This window comes from Dipodomys ordii, unplaced genomic scaffold (genome assembly GCF_000151885.1).
Source record: "Dipodomys ordii isolate 6190 unplaced genomic scaffold, Dord_2.0 Scaffold88, whole genome shotgun sequence".
NCBI classification, from domain to species: Eukaryota; Metazoa; Chordata; class Mammalia; order Rodentia; family Heteromyidae; genus Dipodomys; species Dipodomys ordii.
This window is the reverse complement of record NW_012267304.1, coordinates 7,801,587-7,809,919: the sequence shown is the minus strand read 5'-3', so window position 1 is coordinate 7,809,919 and position 8,333 is coordinate 7,801,587. Positions and strand designations below refer to the sequence as shown.

Sequence of the window (8,333 nt, the reverse complement as noted above, 5' to 3'; positions counted from 1 at the left end):
ACCCACAACTTGTATAGTTCACTTTCATCAGTTTCCAGTGAGCTCCATGGCTGCACATTTTATGATTCTTTAATGTCATTAATCAAGGAACTGAAAAAAATTGCAAATGCTTTCTGTTACTTGGTATAAATATATGTCTTTCTACTTTTGGTTTTTAATAAAAATGTTATATAAATTATACTGATAAACAATTTTTGCTATCTTTATACTGAGACACAATATATTTTATTATTATTCATCCTTCATAATTCTTTCTCTTTGATCCCTTGAATAGCAACCTTATGATGACTTTGAGTAACACAATGTAGTTACAAAATGTTCTTTTTATTGGTGTAGTCCTTAGGGTGCAAAGAGGTAAAAAAAAAAAAACAGGAGAAAGGGAGTAAGATAAGATTCTTTTTTCATTCTTGGTAAAGCACATGCTGGCCTTGTCTTACATTTCATAGTATTTCTCAACTAAAACATTTTATTTTGTAGCTCTATTATCTTCTTAACAAGCTATGAAACTTTAAATCATACTTTTCCTAGTCCTAGAACCAATTGGTATTTCTGGGAACCAATGACAAGTATTATGCCAAGACCAAAGCTGCATATATTTAATACATACTCCCGAAAGGAACAGTTTGTGACTGTACATATTCAGAATTCATACCATATACACAGCCACACTCTTAATTTAGGCTGAAATAAGATATTAAATATGCATGCCATGGTGACATTGAATTGAGAATAAACAGAGAATGTAATCACAACCCTCAATTTATTTTACAGATAGGGAAACTGAGTGCTTGAGAGGTTAATTGGCATGTTCAAGGTTACACAGCTACATTACTGATTTAGATTGAACATTCATCTGAAACAGTGTAACATTTTGTCTTCTAATATACGCTATGGCAATGATTGCCTTTGAAGCCATAAAATGATGCATTTTCCTATTTCATTCTTTTTATAAAATATAAAAATAATCATGAATATCTGTTCATGGTGTGAGCATCCAGTCGGCTGCTTTAGATCATAAGCATGAAATTGCATCCATTTATTTTGCTTTTTATAGCTGCAAAATGCAATTTCATTAAATATCATTGATTCATTTATTCAGCAAGCATTTGAAAATGTGTTCTTGAGGCTGAACAACCAGGGTGATTTGCCAAAGTAAGGAGACAGTTTCCTCACTGATAGTGAAGAGTTTTAGAAGTGGTTTCAGGAGCAAAATATGTGAAACATGACCATATACATAGATATATGTGTGCATATAAATACATATAGACAGATAAATGTATACATACAGGATCAGATTATACAATTAATTTTGTGAGTATAGAGAATACGCACCAGAATAATGGCAGAATCTCATACAGATGGGGTTAATCAGTCATTTTCTTAGAAAAGGTGAATTTTGAGCAAGATTAGGAAAGTGAAATGTTGTGGCATTGAAGAGTAAAGTATCCTTTCTGTGAAGTAGTAAAGAAGTTGAATAGTACATAGTAACAAAAGGGAACTTGTTTAATTGTAACCAGAAGCCTTTAACAAACTATGGCACTTGAGATAAATAGTAGAGCCAGACATTATGAGTTCTTGAACAGTAAGTCAAAAGATTTACATTTTCCACTCCCATCATATAATCGTATTTATTGAATATCTAGTATACACCAGGACTCACATCATACAAGGCACTATGCTAAGAGTTTTAAACCCTGTCTCACTTATCTCTCACAACAATTCTCAATGAAATTTTAATATTTTACTCTACTTTACTCATAAGGAAACAGCCACTGAAGTACTAAATATTATGTCTCACAACTAGCAGAACATAGAGTTTCAGACCCATAGCTTCTGCCTCTAGACTTCCACTTACAACAACTAAAACTACAAAAATATCGAAATGGCTTATGAACAAAAGAAAAATAGAATGAAAATATTGTTAGCTAGAGATGGAACCAAACAATATATGAAGAAACAACAATTGAAATGCATGTAAAGATTCCATATATATGAATGCTCCAAGGTGAAAGGACATAAATAAAAACTTAGTACCACCTGTCTCCTTTCCCTAGATATGCTGAACAGTGAGAATAGCACATACAAAATTTATTCTTTTTTATTTATTTATTGTGAAAATACTGTACAGTGGGGTTAAAATTACATGGGCAATGTAATGAGTACATTTCTTATCAAGCATTGTTGCCTCCTCCTTTGTTTCTCCTTATTATCCCTTCCCATCTCCCCCAAGCTCCCCGCTGCCAAAGTTGTAAAGTTCATTTTTCGACATAACGTCTTGTACATCTCATTGTTGCAATGGGTCCACCTGTATCCCTATTTAAACAATTTTTATTTTCTTTCAAACAGGTGAAGAAAGTCCAGAGCCTGATGAGATTTTATGTTTGATGTATTCATTTCATTTTGTTAAGACATGACTTACTAGGCCAAGAATATTTTCTCTTTTTGCATATCTTGCAAGAAGTATTTCAAACTCAAGTATCTCTTTTGCAGAAATTTTATGAAAAAATATCACATGGAATTACTTAATTAGTTTCTCAAAAGTGGTTGTAGACTTAAATCAAAGAACACTTGCTCTTAAGTTTTACAGTTATTTCCACTGAAGTAGTGAAACAACTAGACTAGAAGCATAAGAAAAGCACCTAAGGTGGGTGACCATCATTGAAAATACAGATATGTTGAGCATCTTCAATGAACAAGTCAGGAAGCTGGGACTTTTGGTTTAGTTGGTTTGTTTCTTCCCACTTAAGTGACTGAAATGCAATATTTGTTCAAAAATTAAATAAAGAGGAAAAAGTTGGAAAATTTTATTCCTAGAATCTCAACTCCCTGACCTATTGTGCTCATTTATTTGAAATGTCATGTAAATTATCACCATTATTTTGTAACCTGAATTCCTTTTGGTATTTTAATGCTCAACTCTCTCTCCTGAGAGATTGATCCAAAGTAAACATGAACTTTGACCGTGGGCCTCAGCTCCCCCATTTGTCAAATGAGATATCAAGAGTCTTGGAGATAACTAATCTAACTGCTAAAGTCCCTTGCAGTGCCAAAGTTTTCTAATCTATGGAATGTTGATGTGATTGTATTACATTCACAATCTGTGTTCATTCTTCTGGCTAATATATAACAATCTCTCCTATTTTTTTCACTAATAATGTAACTTACAAGAAAATCCTATGGAAGACAATGTGAAATTTCTTTCTTTCTAAAACAATACTCTTACCTGCAGTTGTAACACTGAGCACCAACAGAGTGAGTCAAAAATGAGTATATCTTTAATTAATGTCTAGCCTATTCTTAAAGCCAATCCAAGAAGGAAATTCCTACATAGTCCCAGGTGATCTTGAGAAACTTATGAATATTTCCTTTCTCAAGACTCACTAAACATTACCTGTTTTAAAATAACTGTAGTATTCATGTTGTACTCTTTACGCTGTTAGTTCTTTTTGTTGTTGTTGTTGTTGATGATGATGATGATGGTTGTGGGGCTTGAACTCTGCGCCTAGTTGCTGTCCCTCAGCTCTTCAGCTCAAGGCTAGTGCCCTACCACTTGAGCTACAGCACCACTTATGGCTTTGTTCTGCTTATGTGGTGGTGAGGAATCGTACCCAGGGCCTGATGCATGCGAGGCAAGCACTCTACCACTGATCAAACTTATCTGCCCCTCACCGTTAGTTCTTTGCACCTAATTTAGAAGTTAATTCTAGAGAAGAAAAAGATTGAGCAGATCTTAGTCTTGGCCCTCTAAGAACACTGTTTCAGAGAGAAACATACTTATTCATAATAAACTACAGAATATGATTGTTTCCATAGTGGGAATGTTTGTGGAATGCAAGGATGTTGCAAGAAGAAATCACATCTTGTTGGGAACAAGGAAGGCTTCATGCAGGAAGTATTTTACGGAGTAGAATATACCATCAGAGACCAGTTTGTCAAGTTTCTTAGCATGAACTTTAGTTTGACACATACCAGCTTTGAGGTTTATATTGAGTAGATTAACCCCTCAGTAACTCAATTTTTTCATCTGTGAAATGAAGATAAGAGAATTTCTGCATAAGATTATTAGGAGGATCAAATAAGAAGATAAGGATGGCATATTTTGCTCAATGTTAAACAAATTGCAAAATATTCTTATTTTTGGCAATCCCAGGCCCGGGAGGCCCGGGCTGGTCTCTCTGGGTCCCCCGCGCCGGGTTGCTGGGCCTCTGGCGGGTGGAAAGGCTTCTTCCTGTGTGGCTTCCATCCTAAGAGTATTTGCTAGCATATCCACACCTCAAGTCCAGACCAGGAGAGCAAGGGCCAGAATGAGATCATGATGGGATTTATATTTTCAAAATCTATGAATGAAAACCTGAAAAATCAGCAGGAGTTCATGCTTATGAATGCACGGCTTCAGCTGGAAAGGCAGCTCCTGATGCAGAAAGAGATGAGGGAACGACAAATGGCCATGCAAATCCCTTGGTCTCGAGAATTCCTCAAATATTTTGGCACTTTCTTTGGTATTGCAACCATCTCTTTAACAGAGGGAGCTATAAAACGAAAAAAAGCCAGCCTTCCTCTTTCCCATTGTTCCGTTAAGTTTTATCTTCACCTACCAGTATGACTTGGGCTATGGAACACTCCTACAAAGAATGAAAGGCGAAGCTGAAGACATACTGGAAACAGAAAAGACTAAGTTGCAGCTTCCCAAGGGAATAATCACTTTTGACAGCCTCGAAAAGGCCAGGAGAGACCAGAGTAGTTTCTTCATAGACAAATGAAGCCCTGTGTACTCACGTCATCGCCGGATGAGCAAGATGTTGGCTTGAATCATGGTTTTTACAGGCTTTTTTTTCAGTGCTCCAGATTTTGATAGAACAAATTTTATACTAAAATATTAAAAGGCAAGCTGAGTTTTAAAAAAGTAGAGGTTTTCCCACCGTATATAATGAGCATCTAGTCAAGAATGAATATGATATGATTAGGAAAAGCAAAACAGGGTTGGATTTTAAGCACAAGTGGCAGCTATGTGAGTAGCACACTCTCCAGACTCTTCTGTAACACAGCAGCTAGAAATGCTCCCCATTGACACATTAACTTGGAACAAAAAGCTGCTGTAGACAATAGAATCACATGATCTCAGGGAAGACTTCATCTGCCTCCTGCCACTTCCCTGCCCTTAAACCTGCTCCTTCCTATCTGAGCCATTTGTGGTCTGCTAAAAGGAGGGCATTGTATATACATAATACAGGGTACCAAAATAAGTATAGTGACAACAGGAGATATACCACAGGAGGAAGAACATACAAAAGAAACAAAAAAATCACATAATACATTAACAACAACAACAAAGAAAAAGTTCTTGTGTCCATAATCTTGGGGTTCATTTTGCTTAGCATCATGTTATATGGTCATATGTACGTAGCTTTTGAGCTTTTCTGCTCATTTGATAAGATTTTTCTAGATGTATATTTATTATTGCAAATAAGGGAAACCATGGGACCTATATTTCTTGGTGTCTGGATTACTTCACTTAATATTCTTTTTTCCAAATCTTTCCATTTATATAATTTGGGGAGGGGAAGGGAGATAACAAAATGCTGAAACAAGGACACAGGATGACCCATTGCAACAATGATACTCACTAGACATTATGTTAGAAATGAACTTTATGAGTTGAGTGGGGAGAAGTGAGGGAGGTAGGAGAGGGAAGGAATAGTAGGAGGAAAACAAAGGAGGGGGCAACAATACTTGACCAGAAACGTACTCATTACCTTACTCATGTAACTGTACCCCTCTGTACAACATCTTTACAATAAAATAAAATAAAATAAAAAAGAGAGGAGGGCATTGGTCAAAATCAGTGTCCTTCTTAAAGCCAGAGGAGGTAGGCTATATGGTGGGATGAAGAACAATCTCCCAGAAAAGTAATGTTATTCCATCCCAGATAACACAGCATCCTGTTGCCTCCATGATTGGAAGTTCCTCACCATTCTTACACTACATTACACTACACTACACCACACACACATACACACACACATACACACACACACACACACACACACACACACATACTTGCCTCTCACAAACACATAAATAGACCCAAAGATACAAATGGGAACAAATCGGGTCCTCCATGTGAAACAGATTTAAGCAATTAATTGGAAACAACATAATATGATCATAGGAAATAACTTTCTCTTAAACTTATTGTAACAATAAATCCCTTAAAATTCTATACTATGATGGAAAATCAGGCAAAACAATTTTTATGTTTAATTAGATGTATCCTAAATAATGATATAAATTTTCAGAGTATTTGTTTGAGGTGACTATAAACTCTTCTATTTCAACTTACATTTTCCACATGCTTTGCTATCCATATTGTTTGATCATTGTTACTAAGCACATCCTTCAAAATTACCAAATTGGTCATTTCAGTCAAAATTCCAGTATTTGTATATCAATTCTTGTCAAGTTTTTATATAACATTCCCTATGTCTAGATATAAAACTAATATTAGTTGTGTTGCGGATGTAGTTCAATGGTATTATTTGGCTAAGTGAGGCACTGGGTTCTATTCCCAGTGCTGGATTAATAATCACTTTACTGTCTGTTCTCTACTTTGTGAATATCTACTGTTAAAATAAACACAAGTGACAAGTTTTTGCTAGACAGCTGTTCTAAATCTCAACAGAACACACTAAAAATCAAAATGGAATTACCCATGTTAAAGTTGAAACTAAAATTAAGTTGTTTTTCTAGCCTTCTAAGAAATAAAGGTAGTGAGAGATAACCAAGTTTCCTAAATATACCAATTGACAAAAAATGATTCTCTGCTTTAATCTTTAGATCATTTAATCTTTAAATTTTTACCCAGAAAAGCAACCTAAAATAATCTGATATTAACTTATTTTTCTATTGTACGATTTTCTCATCCCTACTTTATAAAGAAAGGAATTTTGAAGTAACTAATCTGCCTTTTTTTTTTTAATTTTTAGCCTTTTCATTTAATTTTTAAAATTATTTTCAGCCTTTCCCTTGCTATGAAACCAACTTAGTCTTCCCAACACATTGCAATGCTTATTCCATTTCATGTATTGAAATGATTCCCAGCTGTTGTATGGAAAATAAATTTCAATAGCATTTTTCAACAAAATAATTTTGTCCTTTGACAATGCCATGTGCCAGATACTGTAGTAACCTAAGGGATATGGTAAGGAACAAGTCAGACATTGTTTTCAAAATAGTTGGAGTAAGGAAATTCCTGAAGGAAATTAAAATAAATTGTAAATTTAATACTTATACATAACAGCAGCAATGGCTTCATTGGTTGGTATGGTGGCAGACTTCTTGACAGAGTCAAAAGCCAACAGGGGTTAAGCCTTTTTGAATTTATAATTTCCACCAGGTTATTCTGAGGGTAATCTCCATTCCAGCCAGTAAGAAAAAGGAATATTGAGATGGTTCCTTCCATATGGAGGAGAGAGCCTGGCAAAGAAAGCATAGCATGTAGGTAGCCTACATCACTTTCTCCTTGTTTTCCATTGTCTAGAATGACATCATGTGGTTACACTTGTGATACAGTAACCTTAGAAATTGTTTTTTTCAGCCCGGTGCCGGTGTCTCATGCCTGTAATTCTAGCTACTCAGGAGACTAACATCTGAGGATCCTAGTTCAAAGCCAGCCCAGGCAGGAAAAGTCTGTGAGACTCTTATCTCCAATAAACCACTCAGAAAACCAGAAGTGGTGCTGTGGCTCAAGTGGTAGAGTGCTCTCCTTGAGCTGAAAAGCTGAGGGACAGCGCCCAGGCCCAGAGTTCAAGCACCATGACCGACCAAAAAGAACAACAACAAAAAAAATAGTCTTTTTCTTTCTGATTTTTGAGAAAGAATCTTATTATATAGCCCAGGATGGCCTTGAACTCATTATCATATTCCTTCAACCAACCAAATTCTCTAATTATAGGTGTTTCCCATTTTGCCTTGTGAGATCTACTTTTTTCTGAGACTCAAATTTCACTGCTCTTACAAATTTAATTTCTGACCATCTAAATAGATAGCCAGTCTACACTGGAAAAGAATTAGCAGTGAGCTGCTTCTGTTTCCATGTAGTTTAGACCCTAGGGAAAAAAAACGAATATGCTAGTCAAAGATATATTATTAAACAGTATAATAAGTATAATGAAGAAAAGCACAAACTGGTTGCTGTTGGCTCACACTTGTAACTCAGGAGGCTGCTGTCTGAGGATTGTGTTCAAAGCCTGCCTGGGCAGGAAAATCCATGAGAGTCTTATCTCAATTAATCACCAAAAAAGTCAGAAGTGGTAGAACATTACTTGAGCAAAAAA

The 8,333-nt window shown here is 35.6% G+C and overlaps 1 pseudogene; it reads left to right on the top strand.

The window, feature by feature from the left end:
- The first annotated feature begins 4,158 nt into the window (after positions 1-4,158).
- On the top strand, positions 4,159-4,892 carry LOC105992795 (annotated as a pseudogene).
- The last annotated feature ends 3,441 nt before the right edge of the window (positions 4,893-8,333 follow it).